Source organism: Balaenoptera acutorostrata, chromosome 6 (genome assembly GCF_949987535.1).
Source record: "Balaenoptera acutorostrata chromosome 6, mBalAcu1.1, whole genome shotgun sequence".
Lineage (NCBI taxonomy): Eukaryota > Metazoa > Chordata > Mammalia > Artiodactyla > Balaenopteridae > Balaenoptera > Balaenoptera acutorostrata.
This window is the reverse complement of record NC_080069.1, coordinates 73,363,024-73,386,600: the sequence shown is the minus strand read 5'-3', so window position 1 is coordinate 73,386,600 and position 23,577 is coordinate 73,363,024. Positions and strand designations below refer to the sequence as shown.

At 42.8% G+C, this 23,577-nt stretch overlaps 1 long non-coding RNA gene across 1 annotated transcript in view; it reads left to right on the top strand.

Moving 5' to 3' along the window:
* Positions 1 to 23,577, top strand: part of LOC130708525 (uncharacterized) — a 51,703-nt gene that overhangs the window by 23,046 nt on the left and 5,080 nt on the right. The window lies entirely within an intron of this gene.

The following is a 23,577-nucleotide window of genomic DNA, read 5'->3' as shown; positions in this document are numbered from 1 at the left end:
AGAACCTCCAGGCTGGATAAAGAATCTGAAGCCCAGAGAGGCCAAGCGACTTGCCTAATATCACACAGTAAGCCTAGGGGAGTACCCAGGTATCTGGATCTTAGGTTTCACTCTTATTGCTCATATTTTCTCCTTTCCTTTCAGAGTTGTCTTTTTGGTTGACTTTTAATACGATTTCATGCTTTCTTTCACTACATCTACTTTTAAAGTATGTAAATAGTACATTATTACGTTAGCAAACATTTAGAAAACACAAGGGGAAAAATATATTTCCATTCCTCGAATACCAGTTCAATTAGTACTTTTGTACTAATTGTACTTGATTCCCTTAGATCCTATTTTTTTCTCTCTATATTTTTCCTATTTGTAAAAACAAGTTTATGTTTTTGTATATTCTTAAATTGTATACTCTAAGCAGTCTACTTTACTATAAAATCTCTGTTGGCTTTATGTTAATTTTAAAAGTAATAGATGTTCACTGAATGTAAACATGCAAATGATGGAAAATGGAAGGCCCTAAAACCTTCCCATCCCATCCTAGTTTCTAGAGGAAATCTCTTTTTCTTTCTATACATATTCTGAAATGGGATTGTATGATGGGTGCAGTTCTGTAATATGTTCTTTTTCTTTTTTTTTTTTTTTCCTTTTTCTACTTAGCAGAATGCTTTGGGCATCTTTCCACATCAGTAAATACTGATCTACCTCATTCATACTACTCTATTGAATGGATATTCCATAATTCAGTTAACCAATGCCATACAAAATATTTAAAAGCCTTTTCTATCAAAAACAAACACACAAACAACTAACCGAATGAATCTCTGGGCTTCCTAGCCCAGGCTGCCCCTCCAGGGTCACCTCCCCGACGCCAGCGTCCCAGTGCACACACTGTTCTCTGAAGATAGAGGGCTGGGGAGGAATCCTGTCATTGACTCCCCGACCCGTGGTAAAAAATGCAGCCCACAAGGAGTGACACTGATAATTCGCCTCATATCCAAGGCAACTCAGGGAACAGGGAGGGCAGGCCCAGGATGCACCTGATCTAAATGTGCTTTCAGAAATCCCCAGAGCCGCCGTAATTCAAGGACTTCAGGGCTCCCATGCAGACTAACCTTTCTTTCTCAGGTCCCTCCTCCTGCTGGCAGCTCAGGGATGGGAGGCAAAGTGAAAATAGAGCCATTCAGCTACAGCAACACAGGTGTCTCGGGTTTTGTTTTTAAACGTCCAGGAAGGAGAGGAAATAGAAATTCATTGCCAAAAGACTAATTTTTACAGAAAGCAATTCAGCAACCTAGCCTTTTTAAGGCTCTTGAACCTTTGACCCAGAGCTGCTACTCCTAGGCAACCTAGCCTAATAAAATGATCGGATTTGTACAGAAATACTAAGCTCAGACCCTGGAGGCAAAACACTGGGCTTTGAATCCTGGATTTACTCTTACTACCTCTCAGTGCCTGTTCTGTCATCTTTTACATACAAGTAATACCTGTACCACCTCAGTGGGCTCTTGTGAAGAGGAAGTGAATTAACCAACATAAGCCATTTAGAAAAGGACCTAGAAAGTTTTGTAAATGCTGGTTATTATCATTTGTAACAGCAAGGATTGATGGGGAACTGGTTAAATAAATAAGGGAATACTATGTAGCCATGAAAAATCACCATGAGAAAATTCACATAGCATAATGTTAATTGAGAAAGACAGAATAAAGAACAACTTTATATAAGGTATGATATCAATTGCCTAAAAGTGCAGCAAAAGATTAGATATGTCAGGACTGTAAGATTATGAGTATTTTTATACTTTAATATTAATGATTTATGATCAGGAATAGGTTTTTTTACAATAAAAAGCATCTTGGGGGTATATATAGCATATTAATATGGTTTGAAAAAATATATATATATATATAATTATATTAGTATACTAATCCAGTTAGAGGGCTAAGGGTTGTCTGCTCTCTGGGTCTGTCCAGTGTGTGTGGCCCTTCCTCCACCAGTGCTCCCCTCAGTCTTCTCACTTCACTCTTCTCTCCCTTACATGACTTCCTTTCAAAATAGGATTCTATGAACTTATTCAGGCACAACTTAACTCTAAAAGACCGTTAATGCTTAAAGTGTTATGCTTCCCACGAGAATATGTTTTACCAGGGAACAAAGAAAAGGAATGAAATCCCTAATAGTGGGATTTTAGGCCACATCAACACAATGGAGGAGGGACTTCCCTGGTGGTGCAGTGGTTAGGAATCCGCCTGCCAATGCAGGGGACACGGGTTCGAGCCCTGGTCCGGGAAGATCTCACATGCCGCGGAGCAACTAAGCCCATGTGCCACAACTACTGAGCCTGCGCTCTAGAGCCCGCGAGCCACAACTACTGAGCCCGCGAGCCACATCTACTGAAGCCAGCGCGCCTAGAGCCCGTGCTCTGCAACTAGAGAAGCCGCCGCAATGAGAAGCCCGCGCACTGCAATGAAGAGTAGCCCCCGCTTGCCGCAACTAGAGAAAGCCCGCATGCAGCAATGAAGACCCAACGCAGCCAAAAATAAATAAACAAAAAAAAACAGGGGCTTCCCTGGTGGCGCAGTGGTTGAGAATCTGCCTGCCAATGCAGGGGACACAGGTTCGAGCCCTGGTCTGGGAGGATCCCACATGCCACGGAGCAACTAGGCCCGTGAGCCACAATTACTGAGCCTGCGCGTCTGGAGCCTGTGCTCCGCAACAAGAGAGGCTGCGATAGTGAGAGGCCCGCGCACCGCAATGAAGAGTGGCCACCGCTTGCCGCAACTAGAGAAAGCCCTCGCACAGAAACGAAGACCCAACACAGCCATAAATAAATAAATAAATAAATAATTAAAAAACAAAACAAAACAAACAAACAAACAAAAAAAAGACAATGGAGGAAGCTATTGAATAAACAGAAAGGAAATGGTTTCCTGATGCCCCTGAAATCAAATCCTGTTGATTCATGAGGCTGGCTCAGCTCAAAACCACAGACAGTTCAAAGTGAAAAATCCTTATCTCTGAGACCTTGATCAAATAAGCAGAAATGGAAAAACTGAGTTGGAGGCAGTATAGAAGGGAGCTATAGAAAGGGCTGAGTCACCCTGGGGAGACTTACTATTTTAAATACAATACAGGTCTTTAATGAGCCTTTATGTGTCAGGAAGGAGTCCCAGGGGATTATGCCAACTCCTTAGTAATAGCAAGAAAAACACCAGTGACCTCCAAGAACTAGACATGCCTGACTTTCTGCCCACTACGGGTAGAAGGAAGGAAAAATGAATGCCCTTCCCAAGTTCAGAGGGCACTGTACTGGGAAAAAGAAATGATTAGAATTTACATTGTCTGAGCCCAGGTTTGTAACAAAGAAATTGCTTCATAATTTAAAAATTATTCATTCCTGCCTATGCTGTGGCCTCACCCCAGGAAGTAGCAAGTCATCTGTATCCAATGAGGGATTAAAGACAATAAATAAAAGAGTAGCAATTAATTGTGCATCCTCATTTAAGAGGCTGGGCTGCCTGGGTCATGCTTGAGTGGCTTATCAAATTTAGCTCTATTATGACTGTCTTGTATTTCAATTGATGTTTGTGCTCACGTCTGAAGGCACTTGTACCATGAGGCTTTTCACATATAAAAGAACTTAAATGTATAGATTGTTATAGGATTCTATCATTCTTACAGCATGAGGGAAAAGTGTTGAAAATGGCAGTTTAATGAGTCATGCAAAGTGGCTCGGTATTCAAAGTCCTGATTCAATTATTTTTCCCTCTCCAAAGGCCATTCGAGGCAGAGTAATATGGTTGTTTTCTAAATGCCATGGTTCTGACTTGCCTTTTTGTAATTCTTGGTAATTTCCTTGCTTATTGAAAAGCAAAGACATTCTAAGAGCCAAAACCTGAGACCAAATTCTGATAACCATAATCATTTTTGGAGCCCAACAAGAAAAAAAAAAAAAAAAAAAAGCCCAAGGCGAGGAAATGGGCATGGGGACTTTAGATGCAGTGCTCACAGTGAATCCACCCCTTCCTGAACTATTGCCAGAGCAGGAGGTGTCCGTGAGTGCAGGAAGGGTCCTTGCTGAAATGCAGGAAACATTCCCTCTTTTCCGGCCAGGTTGGCATCCTTGGCCGGAGACCTCTGAAGGTGCCCTCCACAGCCCAAACAGGCAATGGCTTCCCTGCTTGGATGACAAATCTAATTTTAACAGTGCTCTAATTCTTTCATTTGCTGCCCTCCGTGTTTTCATCTCCAGGCCATAATTTTATATACCTGCCAGCTCAAGTAAATAGTCTTTAATAGGACAAAGGCTTTGAAAGGTTATACTGTATTTGATTTTGTGCTGAGACTTTATACTTTCATGTTGAGTCCTCAGGAGAGATTTTGTCATGTAAGCCAAGCAGCAGTCTCCCCTGTGGGTCACCTCCTTGTAGTGGTTGGGAAGGGAAGAGTGGTTAGATCGGCTCCTTTAAACCATGCCTTCCTCCATCCAGATGTGAGTGGACCACAGGGAGATGAATGTCCTCCTCGCTATCCACCTTTCGTCTCCCTCTGTAATGTCACTGCACAGGGTGATGCAGTGACAGGCTGGGGACAACTAAAGGAAAAGACAACTTAGGAGAGAAGGATTTAAAGTTGAACGGGGAGACTTCCCTGGCAGTCCAGTCGTTAGGACTCCACGCTTGCACTGCAGGGGCCACGGGTTCGATCCCTGGTCAGGGAACTAAGATCCCACATTGCCACACAGTGCGGCCAGATAAATAAATAAATAAATAATATAGAACAGGAATATGACTTTTCCCATTAAAGAAAGGAATAACTCTCAAGAAAGAAAAGGAACAAAAATTCAAAATCATTATCATGCACTGTACTACATAGAAGTCAAGTGAGAACATGAAAAACCTATCAAAATACAAAGAATTAGGGCTTCCCTGGTGGCGCAGTGGTTGAGAGTCTGCCTGCCAATGCAGGGGACAAGGGTTCGAGCCCTGGTCTGGGAGGATCCCACATGCCGCGGAGCAACTAGGCCCGTGAGCCACAACTACTGAGCCTGCGCGTCTGGAGCCTGTGCTCCGCTACAAGAGAGGCCACAATAGTGAGAGGCCCGCGCACTGCGATGAAGAGTGGCCCCCGCTCACCGCAACTGGAGAAAGCCCTCACACAGAAACGAAGACCCAGCACAGCCAAAAATAAATAAATTTTAAAAAAAATACAAAGAATTAACCAGGAGCTTAAATTCAGTCCCTAGCTTCATCCAACAGCATTAGATGGGGTACCATGACTTGTCTATAATACACCATGGTTGGATCAGGTCAGACCATTTGAGGTCTCAGAAACCCCCCAGGCTTGGATTTTAGGAAATCTGTAATTTTTTGTTTGGCAATTTGTAACACTCAGGTCCACAGCCACAAATTGGTTTCATATTAATATTATGTATTTGTGGGCTTAGTAAGGGTTCTTACACATTTTCCAAAGGCACACTTACATTATTTTTGGACTCCCAAACTCATTAGATAACCAGCAGTCATGGGTATTTGTATTACTTTGCTGGGCTGCATATAAAGTACAACAAAGTGGGTGGCTTAAACAGCAGAACTGTATTGTCTCATAGTTCTGGAGGCTGGAAGTCCAAGATCAAGAGAGGACACACAGAGGCAGGCTTGGTTCCTTCTGAGGGCTGTAAGGGAAGGGTCTGTCCCATTTATTTACCTTCTGGTGGTTTTCTGGAGATCCTTGCTGTTCTTTGGTTTATAGAAGTATCACCTGATCTCTGCCTTCATCTTCATACAGCATTCTCCTTGTGTGCATCTGTATCCTAATTTCCCCTTTTGATAAGGACACCAGTCATATTGGACTAGGGGCCCACCCTACTCCAGTGTGACCTCATCTTAACTAATTACACCTGCAATGACCCCACTTCCAAAGAAGGCCACATTTAGAGGCAGTGAGGGTTAGGAATTCAACACATGAATTCTTGAGGGATACAATTCAACTTATAGTAGATATCTTTGCTCTATTTGGGGGACATGTGGCTGGATAGCTCATTGAAATCTGTCATTATGAACCCGGTCTTTGTTTAACACAGAGCTGGTTTATAAATAAAGAAAAATAATGTTGGATTTGTTTTTTTTAAAAAAACTCTAAATACTAACTAGCTGAGTGACCTTGGGTGAATCCTTTAATCTCTTTGGATTCTGCTTCCTTATCTTTAAAAATGAGGAGTTTGGGATAAGCTTTAAAGTATTTTCCAGTATTAGAAATCCAAGCCCAAACAGCACAGAGGAGAATTTATAATTTGTATTAACAGTAAAATGCAAAATATAGTTTTACAATGGGCTTATGGTCAGATAATAAAGGTATGTCCAAAAAATTTAAAATAGGTGCTATGCAGCTGCTAATACAAGCAGACCTGCTTCTGCAAGTGTTACGTGCACACAATTATTCAGTGAGTGATCCTAAATATGCAAAAAATTCTGGCTCCTGTGATGGACACACTTGTTCCCCTGGGCCCTTAGACATAGCTACCGTGTCAACCAAGCAGCCCCATGGTGACCATGGTCAGGAATAACAAGTAAATCAAAGCTAATAATAAATGTGCAGGTCACCTCTGAAGATGGTGGTCAGCTCTCTCACAGGGTGCAAATACTTAGATGATTGCTAAAAATCAGGTTCTTTCTTACAGGTCACATAGTAAGCTCTCTAATAAAACTGTTCTCTAAAACAATCATGTCCACAGGACCATAAAAATAGCAGCATCTGTAGCAGCATTATTTTTAATCATCTAACAAAACATGGGCAGACGAGAAAAAGAGCTCTTTTTTCTTCTATTTTTAAGCAAAGCACTGCTAGATTTCCTTGGTTTCCAATGCTGAGTACAGATCAAAGCTCACTAGCTTCAGAATGTTATTCTTCCTGATTCTGTGATAATAGTGTTCCTGATTTTAACCTTTTTTGAATAAATATAATCCCAGATGGGGAGAAGTTGAGAGACTAGATTACTATGAATGTCTTGCTTAGCTCCCTCATCACTAATCTTGGTCTTAAAATGACAGAATTGTCTAAGCTTGCTTCTCTTTTACCTCATTAAAATGTAAACATACTGTCTGCAAATGAACTTCCTTAAGAGAAGCAAGAAAGTCTATCTTAACTAATTCAAATTAATAAGAACTGGAACCAATAACAATCAAGCAACTTGTTTAAAAGAAGATAATTTTGCATTAAGTACGTATTGCCACCTGGGGATATTTCTTAAGAGGATGTCTTTCATAGGGAAAAGAGTGAAGTAAATTATTAAAGATCAACTTGATGGAATTTTAGTATTGATTGTAAAGTATGGTTTTGAAGTCTATGTAATGACACGAGGAAAAGTATATTAATAACGTCACAGGGAAAAATCAGGATGATAAATGTGTTCTTACAAATGTATATACAATGATTAAGAGAATAAAGTTCCATGTGCTTGCCCAGGCCTGCATGATCTGGCCCCCAGCCTGGCTCTCTGACCACATCTCCTCTTTCTGCCCTGGTCCTGTGCTGTGCTATAGCCACCCAGCACCTCTTTTGGTTCCTCATACCTCAGTTTGTTTGCACCACAGGGCCTTTGCACATGCTCTTTTCCTGGAATGCTCCTTTCTGTCTCTTCACATACTAGCTCCTTCCTGGCAATTCAAGTCATGGCTCAACATCACCTTCTTGTGAGGCTTTTCCTGAGCACTTAATCTAATGAAGAGACCTCATGTCTCCTTATCATCTTGTTCCATTTTCTCCATAGTGCAGGTGATGGACTGAAGTTATCCTTAGTTATTCATTAATTATTTTTCTTTTTACTCTATGATATCAGGAGTTTTGCTTATTGTTTACAATTAGTTCCCCAGATCCCAGAATAGAAGTTGGTCAGGTAATGTCTATTCTATGAAAGAATAAAAATATGCATAAGAAAAAGGAAGGCAATACATCAAATTGCCAGCACTTTCAAAAAAAGTACTGGGGTTAAGGGTGATTTTTTTTCCCCTACTTTTCTACATTTTTAATGTTTTCTCTAATGTTATTCTATTTTATAATGAAAAAAGAAAAAAAATAAATTATTTGCCTTCCAAAATGCCCACATGAGTGTAAAAAGGACCGTCCATTGTATACTCCAAACTATGATAAATTCATAATTTGTTCCCTTAGTAAACCAACTCCATAGATCCCAAAGAAAGTAAAAACACTTGCATCTGCTTTTGGAAAATTTAGATTTAACTCACAGAGAAACTGATCACATGAAATCATTCAAGAGCATTCTATTTTTTATCTTTCTTCTGGAAAACTGTATAATGAAAATTGTGTTTAGAAAGTTCGCCTCAACCTTTCTGTATATGCTATAGGCTCATACTTGCATTCAGCTTTCTGGAAAGTGCTTAGTTATTACATCAATCATACGTAGCTTGTCTTAATTTAAAAAAAAAAAACTAACCTCATTAAATAAAGATCATATAAAACTTCCAATCACTATACTGGTGAAATGGGCAGCATATATTTGGTAAAATGGATGGTAGGTGCACATAGAAATGTCTAGAAACCATGAATTTTGACCAGAAATTTTTGAGGGAGAGGGGATAAGAAAAAAATAATGTATTTGAATTGTTCAGTAGGTCTTCTATTAAGGATTTTCCTGGTTCTGTAGTTAAATAATAGGTGGAGGGTTTAAGGAAAGAAAGGAATCCTCAGATCTCAAAGACAATGACGAATAGAAGTTCCTCCTAATAAATGGCCTGTTTACGCCACCTACTGGATTCTTGGTGCACTGCTTAGTCATGTCCTGATTTCAAGGCTGGTTGAGTCTTGTCCTCCGAGCATCTATGAATCCTCTAATCTTTTTAATCCCGTTAGACTTCCTTCCTTCTTTAAAGGCCGGAGACTGTCAACTGATGTTCACTGGATATGAGTTCTGGCTCTATTAGTAAAAAGGACCTTCTGAAAATGGACTCTTCTGAAAGAACTTGCTCAAGGCTCCTGCTCTGCAAAGCCGTACAGGACCCACTGCAGGTGCAACCCGTCCTGCTGAGTCCTTGCCAGCAAGACAGCTCACTTCACCTTGTGTTGTAAAGGCAGGTGTGTCTGTCTCTCCCTAGCGTGTGGTCCCTGGGGGCACACTGTTTCTTCCCACCTGGAGTGTGATAAGTATAGTGCTAATTGAGGCAGTTTGTTCAGTGATATACTCATGTAATCCTCACGACAACCCTGGGAGTAGATTCTATAATCTCTATTTCATAGATGAGGAAACTAAGGCGCGGAAAGGTTAAGTAACTTGTCCAAGGCCACCAAGGGAAGAAGTGGCAGGCAATCAGCTCCATGGCCTGTGCCCGTCTTTGTTATTCTATCAGCCACTCCATGGACGCTGAGGTGTCTTGTCTGCTTCATTTGTGAAACTGGCCCTGTGTTGACCTGTGCTGGGCTTAGCACTGCCCCCCAGGCCCCCGTCCTCTCTTCCCCACTCCACTCTGTGCCTGGGATTCTGGCCTCTATGGACTTTCCTCTACATCTCTTCAGAGATGACATTGCCCCAGAGTAGCTTTCCCCAAACACCCTGTGCAAAATAACATCGCTCCATTTTCTAGATTCTTCCCTCCTTTCGTTTTTTTCATAACATGACTTCCTGAAATGATCTCATGTATGTAGTTTTACTGTCTCCTGCTGGCCTCCTCAGTAGAAGGTACCTCCTGTACCGTCTGCCTCCAGTTTGGGTGTGGTCAATGGGAAGCACTCGTACAACCTGGGAGAGCAGGAGAAGGGCGAGGGGTATTTCTTCCCCCGGTGTTCGCCCTGTTGGGTAGAGGCGCTGGCTTTGGGTCTCCGCCAGGAGGCCCTCTCCAAAGCTGCGGCAAGTCTCTTTGGTTCCCAGGACCATTCCTCCCTGTGCCCCTTCAGGCCAGGGTGGCAATGGCTCCCTGCTGATGCCAGCCCTGCGGTGCTACACCATCCCATGTTGGCTTCTCTTCACCCTCCTCACACATCTGTAAACTGTCCTTTTCTTCAGTTCTCCTCCATTCCCCACCTGAGGGTGCATCCACTTCCAGCCGGTACCCTGACTAATTCAGCCTCCATCACCTCCTCCACCCACTGAAATGCTTCCCACCCTCGGAATCCACCATTCAGTCTTGTGAGTTAAGGCTTTATGTCTCCAGGTGTCCTTGTTAACGGGCAAATGCTAGGAACCCCAACCAATAATGACTGTTTATCAGATTGCTTCCCAGCCCTGACCCAGGATAAATGAGTTTTGAAGTGAGGAAGAGGAACAAGGGAGTTGGGAAGAGGAGGGGGAGAGAAGGGGAAAGGGAGATGACATGGTCCCAAGGACAAGCTCTGCCCAGGTCCTAAGGACAAATTCAGAGAAGGCTGTCCACTGCAGTGGTTACAACCAGGTGCTGGAGGAGACGAAGATGGGTAGGAGTCACAGCTCTGCTACTTAAAAGCTAGGAGGCTTAACCTTCCAGAGCCTCTTAATTTATAAAAGGTGAGTAGTAGTAGTATATGCTTCATAAGGTTGTTATGAGGATTAGATGAATAATGCAAGGAAAACACTGCAGCATCAGCCAAGTGTTCTGTAAACATTAGCAGTTATGGACTCTATTATGGAAGCATTTGGTGTTCCCAGTGGTTTGTGAGGCTTGGCTGAAACCATTTACTTAGTGATCAGTGAGCTACGGGAAGTCCACTGAGGGGAAGTAAGTGCTGTCTGGAAAGCAGAGAGCTCTGAAGTCAGGAAGTCCTGGATTCAAATCTTGATCTTGTCAATTCACAGTTATTTGACCTTGGGCAAGTTTTACTTAAACTTTCTGTGTCTCAGTTTCCTCATCCATGAAATGGAGGCGATTATGCCTACCTCACAGTGTTACTATGAGGGTTAAATGATAGCAGAATGACTATCACATGAGATACTCAATTTCGTTTTCCTCCTTTTAAAGCAAGATGATTTTGGAGATTTAAATATAGATGTCACCAAGAGAGAGAGAAAGAGAGAGGGAGAAATAGATTTGTTTTGTTTTGTTTTTGGCCACACAGCTTGTGGGATCTTAGTTCCCCGACCAGGGATTGAACTCGGGCCCTCAGCAGTGAAAGCACAGAGTCATAACCACTGGACCCCTGGGTAATTCCAGGAGAAATAGATTTATTTTAAGGAAGTGGCTAAGGCAGCTATGGGGGTTGGTGAGTCTGAAATCTGTAGGGCAGGCCAGCAGACTGGCGCTTCCACAGGATTTCTATGTTACAGACTTTAGGCAGAATGCCTTCTTTTTTTTAATATTTATTTATTTTTAATTAATTTTTTTTTGGCTGCGTTGGGTCTTTGTTGCTGTGCGTGGGCTTTCTCTAGCTGCGGCAAACGTGGGCTACTCTTCATTGCAATGCGCGGGCTTCTCATTGTGGTGGCTTCTCTTGTTGCGGAGCATGGGCTCTAGGTGTGTGGGCTTCAGTAGTTGCAGCATGCGTGTTCACTAGTTGCAGCACGTGGGCTCAGTAGTTGTGGCATGTAGGCCCTAGAGTTTGCGGGCTTGAGTAGTTGTGGCATGTGGGCTCAGTAGTTGTGGTGTGCGGGCTCTAGGGCATGTGGGCTTCAGTAGTTGTGGCACACGGGCTCAGTAGTTGTGGCACACGGGCTTAGTTGCTCCGTGGCATGTGGGATCTTCCCGGACCAGGGCTAGAACCCGTGTCCCCTGCATTGGCAGGCAGATTCTTAACCACTGCACCACCAGGGAAGTCCCTTTAATATTTATTTAATTATTTTATTTATTTGTCTGTGCCGGGTCTCAGCTGCAGCACCGGGAATCTTTAGTTGTGGCACGTGGGCTCTAGTTCCCTTACCAGGGATTGAACCCCGGCCTCCTGCATTGGGAGCATGGAGTCTTAACCACTGCACCACCAGGGAAGTCCCTTTAATATTTATTTAATTATTTTATTTATTTGTCTGTGCCGGGTCTCAGTTGCAGCACTGGGAATCTTTAGTTGCGGCACGCGGGCTCTAGTTCCCTTACCAGGGATTGAACCCCGGCCCCCTGCATTGGGACCATGGAGTCTTAACCACTGGGCCACAAGGGAAGTCCCAGAATGCCTTCTGAGGGAAACCTGTTTGCTTTTATGGCCCTCAACTGACTAGATGAGTCCCATCTACATTAAGGAGAGTAATCTCAAATTTACAATCAGTTGTGATTATAATTAATCACATCTACAAAATACTTTCATAGCAACATCTAGACTAGTGTTTGACCAAGCAACTGGGCACCATAGCCTAGCCAAGTTGACACGAAATTAACCAGCACAATGACCATTTCAGTTCCATTCAGTACAAGCCTTTAAAGACCATAGGATGACATATTTCTATGATATGTGTGTGTGTGTGTGTGTGTGTGTGTGTGTTTTCTCTGCTTCTCATTTAGGTCATGAATTCTCAATAGGAGGAGAGATGAAAATTGGTCCTTGGGGGACAAAAAAATCGTAGATATTACAATGGTCTGTGGCCCTCCAAAGTCAAACCCTATCTGACAAAATCTTATTCCTTAGGATTTAATTTCTTTCATTAGGAAGAAATGAAATTAAATTATGTATTATACATTTCATATTATAGAATTTAACTTTATTTAGGCTTAATTAACTGGTTTAAATATATTAAAATATTTTCCTGACGGGGTGATAATGAACAAAAAAGGTGAACACTGTTGTAGATCATTCTGCAGAACATGTTTAAGCAACTCTAGCAAGGAAAGGAAGGGCATAAGAAAGGTGCTTTTTGTTGCTGTTCCATCTTTAATTTTATGAGTGATAAGAGGAGTTCATGCTCTTTGATTTAGCCAATCTTTAAAAAAATGTGGCCATTAAGTTGTAGTAACTCAATCTTAAAAGTAATTTCCATAGAAATTTGTCCTGTTGTCAATAGCTGGGGCACTAAGGCAGCATTACTCAATTTCTGACAGCAGAACCTGCACATTCCACAGCGGTGCCTTCGTTTACGTCGCGCAGAAGAACCTTATTACAGGTCTGATGAAACAAGTTATATTTATGATGATGACTTACAGTTAAATCTACAGCCAGGACCTCTTCCTCCTGAGCCTCTGTCCTGTTCAAAACGCCATTTATTTTGAGAAACCACTAGTTATTTCTGTTGAGCATCAGATGAGCTGCCAGGCTGCTGCCTAAAAATAGAACTGCTTGTTTCTGGGGGGCTTTCAAAGTTTCCTTTAAATGTGAGCTACTTAAACAACCAGAGCACAGCCTGCAGCTCCATCCCTCTTTAAACTGTGTGACTTGGGCAGGTAACTTGACAACTCAGAGACTTGTTTCCTTCATTGTTTCGTATATACTTGTATATATGTATCTATATAGTGTATATATATAGTTGATATATAACATATTAGTTTCAGTTGTATAACATAATGATTTATTATTTCTATTTATAGCAATGTATATTTCTGTATGTTGCAAAATGATCAGTACAATAAGTCTAGTGAACATCCATCACCAAACATAGTCACACCATCTTTTTCTTGTGATGAAAACTTTTAAGATCCATTCTCTTAGCAACTTTCAAATAAACAATACAGTATTGTTAACTATAGTCTCCATGCTGTACATTACCTCCCCATGACTCACTTATTTTATAGCTGGTAGCTTGTACTTTTTAACCCCCTTCTCCTCTTTTTCCCACCCTGCCACCCCCTGCCTCTGGCATCCACGAGCTTGGGTTTTTTTGTTTGCTTGCTTGGTTGGTTAGTTTGTTATTTTGTCGTTGTTGTTGTTTAGATTCCACATATAAGTGAGATCATGTGGTATTTGTCTTTCTCTGTCTGACGTATTTCACTTAGCATAATGTCCTCAAGGTCCATCCACATTGTCACAGATAGCAAGGTTTCCTTCTTTTTTATGGCTTAATATTCCCCTGAATGTATATACCACATTTTCCTTATCCATTCATGTATTGATGGACACTCAGGTTGCTTCCATGGTTCCTTCATCTTGAAAGTGGAAATAATGATGCCAGCCTGCCCCACTCCAGGAAATAGTCAGTAAACGACAAAGTGCTACCAAATGTCAGGTCTTACCATGATGAAGCAAAAGCTCCAGTATTTTCTATAAATAAGTTTATTACTAATGAGAAGCTGCACACAAGCTGTTCCCTCCAGTTGTCTGTTCTTCTGCACACTCTCAGCCTGACTACTTGGGCCCATCCTTCAGATCTCTGCAGAAAGTTACCTCCTCAGAGAAATCCTCCTTGATCCCCAGCCAAATCAGCCCCTGGTTATCATCTGTCACAACACCTTTCACTGCACTTCCATTCATAACACTCCTCGCCATCTGTACATATACATTTATTTCTGTGATTATGTGTAAAATGTCTGTCTCCGCTCCTGGAACAAAAATTGCTGAGAGGGGCTTCCCTGGTGGCGCAGTGGCTGAGGATCTGCCTGCCAATGCAGGGCACACGGGTTCGAGCCCTGGTCTGGGAAGATCCCACATGCCGCGGAGCAACTAGGCCCGTGAGCCACAACTACGGAGCCTGTGCGTCTGGAGCCTGTGCTCTGACGGGAGAGGCCGCGACAGTGAGAGGCCCACGCACCGCGAGGAAGAGTGGCCCCCACTCGCCGCAACTAGAGAAAGCCCTCGCACAGAAACGAAGACCCAACACAGCCAAAAATAAATAAGCTAAAAAAAAAATAAATTGAAATATCCCCCAAAGATACTTAAAAAAAAAAAAAAGAAGAAACATCTTAGACATGTTAATATTATTAAAAAAAAAAAAAGTTGCTGAGAGCAAGGTCTTCATCTGCCATGTTCACAGCCATCGCTCTAGTTTTCTGCACAGAGCCTGGCCCTCAGTGGGCATTCCACAGATATTTATTAAAAGTAAATAAACATGGCTATCCCTTTGAAGACTCTCTTTCTCAAAATTTGAAGAAAAAATTTGAAGGGAAAAGCTGGGGTTTATTTTCTCTTCCTCACTTTCCCCAAAGAACCCTTTTTTCTTAAAAAAAAAAAAATAGAGGAAAGAGAGCTTAACTTTTATTCAGGCATTGTTAAATCTTCTTATCGAACCTTTAGAGACTTCATCAGTGGAAAAGTAATACTCAAGGAACTTCCCTCCATGTAATAATTTGCAAAAGTTGGGGGAGGGTTGACAGAAGCCCCTCTCTTGAACTATAGTGACCTTGCACTTGGTGACCTGTCTCCTGACAACCGTTATCCCTTACCCAGGGCAGGGTGTAGTTTTCCTGAGCATCTCCCCTTGCTCGTGAGTCTGGCTGCTCCTCCTTTTCTTCCCTATTCCCTATTACAACTCCCCTGTCAGGCATTGATCCCTTAGGAGAATGAATTTGGCATCAGTTCAAAACTAAAATATGATACACAAATCCATTTTCATGGGATGATATGTTTTCCCTTGGGAATAACATGGCCAATCACACAACCATTACCTATGATTAAGCATCCAGTCTGTACAGTACTGTGCTGGGTATCGAGGAAAATGCAGAGGCTGATTAAAAACATGGTTCTTGGCTGACTTCCACTTCCAAAAAATATGGCGGGATAGATAGATACTTTGAACAACTTCCCACAACAAAAGACTTACAAATTCTGGATCAAATAATGTGAATGTCCTATAAATTAATAGGTGACAAGAAAATATGGGAAATCCCCAAAGGTCAAAAAGAAGAAGCTAAAAAACTGAGGGGAAGAGAACAGACTCTGTGGGTGCCCTGGTGTGGGCTTCATGTATTTTAGTGCTGAGTGGCTTGGCTTTTAAGACCCTCACAGGGCCAGGAGACAAGACCTATGGCTCCCCCTAAAACTGAATTGGAATTGATACCCCAATACAAAGCTGGGGCTTTCAAAGGGATACACCTTGAATGAAAGAGTGGACTAGAAAATCACACACCTTGGCCAAGATGACAAGGAAGCTTGTCTGCCTGGGCCTTGGTTCTGGGTGCAGGGGTAGAGTGTGGGGAGGAGATCGTCCATGAGAATTTGAAACCACAAGCCTGTCCTCACAGAGTTTCAGAGTTTACACTACTTGTGAGGGCTGGGAACCCCTCTGCAGAGTTATTAATATCAAAAGTGGTTCTGGGCTGGTAACACCCTTGGCGGTGTCTGGCAGAAGCAAAGGCAAACATTTCTGGAAGACATATTCTCAATCCAGGTTGCCTTTCCCACAGAGAGAGCCCCACAAACCTTGAGCCCAGAAACCCAAATTCTAAAACACATGCAAAAACAAAACACGATTTCAGCCATCTTGGAGTTTACAATCGTTTAGAAAGACAAGGCACACATTCAACAAAATATTATGCTGAGATCAATTTCACCATGGACTTTGCAGAGCTGTTGCTTCAGAATTTCTCAAAGGCAAAACTCTCAGATACCATAGAAGCTAGAGAAGAAAACTTTTGTATTGGCAAGACGTTTTCTATGCCCCTAAAAATCACTTAGAACTTGTAGATCCCACCGCTAGCTCCCAGCAAGCACCTGAGAACCAGGAGGCTTCTACTTGCACAATCAGACAAGGCTTGCTGGAATTCTGGAACCAGATGTTTAAGTATTGCCCACCATGGAGCGATTGAGTGTGGGCTCTCAACCAGACTACGAGGGTTACAACCCCTGCTTTACCATTTCTCTTATCCACTCAGTGCCTCAGTTTCCCCATTTTAAAAACCATGAGAGTAACAGGGCTGACTTCACAGGTGTGCTGTGAGGATTAAGTGAGATTCGTTCATTTAAAGAATTCAGCCAAGTGCCTGGCACTGAGTGTTCAATTAACGTTAGCTATTATTATTCTCATTATAAACTGATTACCAAGTCTAAATGATTTCTCATCAGATTATTTGAATAGATATTTCATCAAAGATGGTGTAGGCATCATTAATAAACACAGTAAAAGATGCTTAACGTCATTAGTCATAAGGAAATGCAAATTAAAATCGCAATGAGATACAGTTCACACCCACTAGTGTTGATTTAAAGGAAAGGCTTTTTTGTATTCCCTGGGCAATTCTGCCCCATTCCTTCTAATTGTTTACTTACCTTGCTTTCTTTTTTTTTAACAGACACGTAATTGACATATAACATTAGTTTCATGTATACAATACAATGATCCAATATATGTATATATTGCAAAATAATCATATTAGGTCTAGTTAATATCCATCACCACACATGGTTACACACTTGTGTGTGTGTGTTTTATTAAAATGAAAAATTCCCTCAAGGTTTATTTCCTTCTTTTCCCACATACCTACACTGGGACGCACCAGCACTAGTACGTGTCACTATGAATAGGTGATCATTTCCCTCGTGGCCCTTCCTCCTTGCCTCCCACTCTCCCTGCCGTGACCATCTTCTCCAGTTAGAAAAGGGCCTTTCTAGCTGGTTCCTCTGTCCTTTGCTTCCTGGTTCTTGACTGTTTACCACATGCCAGGCATCTGTGTTGAGCTTTGGAGAGACGGTGGTGAATAAAACACGTGGGCTTTTGCAGGGCTTTGGTTAAGGTAAAAATTATAGAGAACCAAATTTGCAGGTAATAATGTTGGAGTTGAAGATCAGCAGGGGTTTTTTGTTTGTTTTTGCCTTCTTCTGGATTTCCTGATCAGAATTGTGAAAGCTCTTTCTCTCTCTGGGGTTGATTTGATCCTTTTCCAATTCTTCCTTCTTCAAGTTTCCTTCATTATCTATTTTCCTTAGTTTCCTATTGGCTTCTTTCTTAGTTCTTAGTCTGATAAATTATATTCTAATTTCCTGCTTCTTACATCACCCACACCAGTCCAGATTTAAATACTGAAAAAAAAAATGTGTGAAGGTGGTCAAAAGAGACAAGCTTCCACTTAGAAAATAAATAAATCCTGGGTATGTAATATACAGCATGGGGACTATAGTTAACAATACTGTATCGTATATTTGAAAGTTGCCAAGAGAGTAGATCTTGAAAGTTCTCATCACAAGAAAAAAAAATTGTGGCGATGAATGTTAGCTAGACTTATTATAGTGATCATTTTGCAATATACAATACATATAACAGATCATTATGTTGTACACCTGAAACTAATATAATGTTATTTGTTAATTATATCTCAAAAAATTTAAATTAGTTTTTAAATCCGAAGGAAAAAAAACATAGGCTAATCTACAGAATGAAAAAGTGGGCTAGGCTATGTCACTTTTTTTTTTTTTTTTTTTTTTAATTTATTTATGGCTGTGTTGGGTCTTCGCCTCCGCGCGAGGGCTCTCTCCAGCCGCGGCAAGCGGGGGCCACTCTTCATCGCGGTGCGCGGGGCCTCTCATTATCGCGGCCTCTCTTGTTGCGGAGCACAGGCTCCAGACGCGCAGGCTCAGTAATTTTGGCTCACGGGCCTAGTTGCTCCGCGGCACGTGGGATCCTCCCAGACCAGGGCTCGAACCCGTGCCCCCTGCACTGGCAGGCAGACTCTCAACCACTGCGCCACCAAGGAAGCCCCAGGCTATGTCACTTTTAGTTCAGCTACAGAACCAGCAAACTTGACGTCATTGATGGGACATAGGTTTGGATGCTTTAACCAACAAATTACCTGGCAGCAAGTAGAAAATATCTCCTCATTATGTTTAACAGAAAGGTGGTCACCTTTGTCCCATCTGCAGTGAGAATTTAGAGCACGTACCAATGAGAACTTTTCAATCCATGAACGGGCCCTGGGCTGTGTGACAAAGGGATTCCGGCCGCTGGAGGAGAGGGGACCTTTTGTGGAGCAAAATGTGCACAGTCCTAGCACAGTGCCTTCCCGCCCCAGTACACTGGGACTTGAACCTCTAGGAATGAAACATTGAGATACTGACTATGCAATTTGCAAAACCATCTAAGTTGTTTGCAAAAGACTTTTTTTTTCTTTTCCCCAAGCAAAGAGATAAATTTAGCAAAAACAAATTTAAAATACAATTGATGGGAGGGGGCAAGAGGGAGCCCTCTGGAGTGCTATAAATGGTCTGTATCTTGATCTGGATGGCAGTTATATGGGTCTATACAAACTTAAAAAATTCATGGAGGGGAGCACTTAGGATTCTTGCACTTTCTGTTTTTTATACTTCAATATAAACATCTAAAAATAGAGGTGGGTGGTGGTGATGGTTGAACAACACTGTGAAGGTACTTAATGCCACTGAACTGTACACTTAAAAATGGTTAAAATGGTACATTTTATGTACATTTTACCACAATTAAAAATGCACATATTTACTTCAGTGCAGCTCACCATCGTATCTTAAAGGATGATAATTAACCTTAGCGACGGCAAAGTTATCCTTGTAAGTAGCTGGAAAAACACCTCTCTGCTTGGAGAATTTGCCTTGGCTCTATGTTCATCTTTCCAAATTGCTTCCTTCCCGAGGAGTATAATCTCAAGTAGAAAATGGGGTGATATCTGTGAGTGTGGCTTCTGTCCGGGCCTCCTCGTGACCCTGACCTGACCCCACCCCACCCTCATACTCTGCCCTGCATGCATGAACTTCCAGGGTGGGGGAAGCTGAACAAAGGCCTCGGGTTCAAGGGGAGGGCAGGGTACAGAGCAGTGTGAAGAGACAAGGGAGAAGCCCGCCAGTATCTCTGCTGTCTTCATATCTCTGGCTTCCCCTCATCTCTCCTCCCCCAGCCCGAGGCAGGAGTCCAACTGTAGACTTTTAGATGGGAAAGAGACCCTAGGTCATCAAGTTCCACCTCCTTATTTTTATTCATTTTATTTTAATTTTTAATGAGACAAAGCACAGAGAGGTGAAGGGGCTTCTCTAAGGTCACACAGCAGGTTGGAGGCTGCGCCAGGACTTAAGTTGAGGCCCTTTGGTGCCCATTGCTGTACTAGACCTGCGCCTCGAATGCAACTCTCTCTGTCTGCTGCTCGGGAGCCCTTCTATCCCTTCTTCCTCCTCTACCTCGCCTTCCCGCCAAGGCATTTTTAATAAGAACTTTACTGAGGTATAATTCACATATCAAAACATTTGCCCATTTAAAGTATAGAACGTTTTTGGTATACTGAGTTGTGCAACTACAGCAATTTCAAAACATTTTCATCACCCCAAAAAGAAACCCTGTACCCAGTAGCAGCCATTCCCCATTTCCCCCCAATCCCACAGCCCTAGGAAACCATCAGCCTAGATCTGCTTTTTCTGCATATTTCATATAAATGGAATCATACAATAGGTGGTCCTTTGTGACTGGCTTCTTTCACTTAGCATAATGTTTTCAAGGCCCATCCATGTTCTAGCCCTAGAGATCCCTGAGCTGTTCTGGTCACAGTAGGTGGAAAAAAGAGGCAGAAGGAAGAATGGGAAAGAGAATTTGGAGGGTCACAGCACAGCAGCACAATGAAATGAAGGTGAGAATCCCTCCCACGTACCACCCACCCAGGCAGGCTGCATCTACTCATTACTTCATCTCATTTAACCTTCAGAGCCTGGGAGCATCACTACCCCCAGTTCAGATGTGAAAAGAGGATTTCAGTAGCTTTTCCAAGGGAATGCAAGTCATAAGGAGCAGAACCAGCCCATTGTCTTTCATTCCACCAGATCCCGTCTGGAGCTGTCATATCCTGAAGGTGGGGATTTTACAACCATGGTGGTGGGTGGCTTCTGGCCAATCTTTTTTTTTTTTTTTTTTAAAGGATTTTCTTATTTATTTATTTATTTATTTATTTATTTTTGGCTGTGTTGGGTCTTCGGTTCGTGCGAGGGCTTTCTCCAGTTGCGGCAAGCGGGGGCCACTCTTCATCGCGGTGCGGGGACCGCTCTTCATCGCGGTGCGCGGGCCTTTCTCTATCGCGGCCCCTCCCGTCGCGGGGCACAGGGCACAGGCTCCAGACGCGCAGGCTCAGCAATTGTGGCTCACGGGCCCAGCTGCTCCGCGGCATGTGGGATCTTCCCAGACCAGGGCTCGAACCCGTGTCCCCTGCATTAGCAGGCAGATTCCCAACCACTGCGCCACCAGGGAAGCCCTCTGGCCAATCTTTAAAAGGTAGTGGTCACTTTCTAAAGTCATTCAAAAAGTGCTCTTAAGTCATTTCACCTCCTTATCCCAGAGCTTCCTCATTCAACACCCACACATTCCTCACTGCAGTGCTACCTGTAAGAGCAAAGGAAGAAAAAGACCTGCATGTCCAGTGCAGGGGACTGGATAAAGTGTGGCACGTGGATGCCTCGGCTACGGCTGGAAAATAAAGTATCAGGGGATAATCTCAAGGTACATGCAGTGAACAAAAACCATGTACAGGACAGTGTGTATGCTATGCTACCATTTGTATGAAAAGTAGGTGTGTGGGGAGGGAGTGGAGAATAAACACACACACACACACAGTCACACACACACACACACACACACACACACACACGTATTTGCCAGAAATCTCAAAAAATCATAAAACCTGGTTGCCTGTGTGGAGGGGAACTGCGTGACTGAGGCCAGTCGTGGGAAGAAACTTCCTTCTTCAGCTTTTTGAATCTTTTAACTTTTGAACCATGTAACCGTATTACCTATTCAAACACACATATATATTTTAAAATCCACTCCTGCATTCAGCAAGTATTAATGAGCCACTAGAGCATAGCAGGTGCTAGTCTAGGTGCTGGAAATACAGCTATGAACAAAACCAAACAAAAAAATGGAAAAGGCTCTTGTAGATTCACACCCCCTTGTTTCCGAGTGTCTAAAGGACCAGAGCAAAGGCCAGCTTCTCTGACACCAGTCATAACTCCTTTGTGAGCAGGAATCTTCCTTTCCTTTGCTCTGATTTTCTTCAGCATTTATAGTCTGCATCACACTTAACAATGAATTACCTGCCCCTTTGTTTTGCTTGCTGTTGCTTCAGGAGTGCTCGACGTTGATCACCCTAATTCAGTTGCTATCACCATTCACATAATTACCCAAGATAGTCCTGGAACCCAAGAAATATCCCACCTCTCCATTCCCATCACCCACGTGTTCCCACTGCCACTATCTGGGGGACAAGAGAAGAGCAACCCCACCTGTCTTAGCATGGTTAAGAAAATGAGCCTGGGTCTACCTCCTGCTGTTCTCCTTTTTTTTTTTTCCAGATTGGGCAAATCACTTAACCTGGGTGTGTACCTCAAATTTCTCATCTATAAAGTGGGGAAATGACAGGACTATGTCAAGGGCAGTTGTGATAATTAAATGAATTAGTATAGAAAGCACTTCTAACAGTGTTAGGCACATAGAAAGCTCTACGTGAATTTTGTTAAATGTTGCTATTATCTTGAGTCATTCCTTCCCCGCCCGCCATCCCCTGCCCCTCAGGTTCAGCCAAACTTAACTCCTTCATTTCTGGAATATATCATACACTCGCAAGCATCTGTACCTTTATCCTCAGGCTGGTCTGAAATAGATGCTCTTGCCTTTCCTGCCTGCTTGGTAAGGATGGGCTGTCCACATAACTCTCCTCTCCTCCCCAGGCTTCATACACTTCCAGCAAAACACTTTATTTACATGGCTGTCTCCCCTGGTAATCATGAGCTCTGCCAAGAGAGGGCCTATGTCACCTTCATTCTTTAACCCATCAGCCAGAGAGAGGGGGAGTCTGAAGGGGAAAGACAGGACCACCATTTTATTTATTTTTAAAATTAATTAATTAATTATATTTTGGCTGTATTGGGTCTTTGTTGCTGCGCACAGGCTTTCTCTAGTTGTGTCGAGCGGGGGCTACTCTTCATTGCAGTGTGCGGGCTTCTCATTGCACGGGCTCTAGGCATGCAGGCTTCAGTAGCTGCAGCATGTGGGCTCAGTAGTTGTGGCTCGTGGGCTCTAGAGTGCAGGCTCAGTTGTGGTGCAGGGGCTTAGTTGCTCCGAGGCATGTGGGATCTTCCTGGACCAGGGCTCGAACCCATGTGCCCTGCATTGGCAGGCGGATTCTTTTTTTTTTTTTTTTATAGGTATTTTTTATAGTGGGTAATGTGAAGACTTCAGATGAAATAGATTGAGAAACTGATTGGAAATTGAATGCAAACTAAGACCACTTGACTGTTACTGAAATGAATAGCCCAGTTTGCTTTTTTTTAAAGAAATTCACGTTCTTTTATTTATTTATTTATTTATTTATGACTGTGTTGAGTCTTCGTTTCTGTGCGAGGGCTTTCTCTAGTTGCGGCAAGTGGGGACCACTCTTCATCGCGGTGCGTGGGCCTCTCACCATCGCGGCCTCTCTTGTTGCGGAGCACAGGCTCCAGACGCGCAGGCTCAGTAATTGTGGCTCACGGGCCCAGTTGCTCCGTGGCATGTGGGATCTTCCCAGACCAGGGCTCGAACCCGTGTCCCCTGCATTGGCAGGCAGATTCTCAACCACTGCGCCACCAGGGAAGCCCAGCAGGCGGATTCTTAACCGCTGTGCCACCAGGGTAGTCGGGACCACCATTTTAGAACAATCCTGCCATTCACAAATGACCTTGGACATACCTCCAAGTGCAATATCCCATTTTGACATATCTTCGTTTAAAAAAAAAAAAAAAATACTGGGGGCCTCAAAAAAATGGAAGTCTACAGCAGGGATCCATATACTTTTTAAAAAAATTGAAGTATAGTTGCTTTATAATATTGTGTTAGT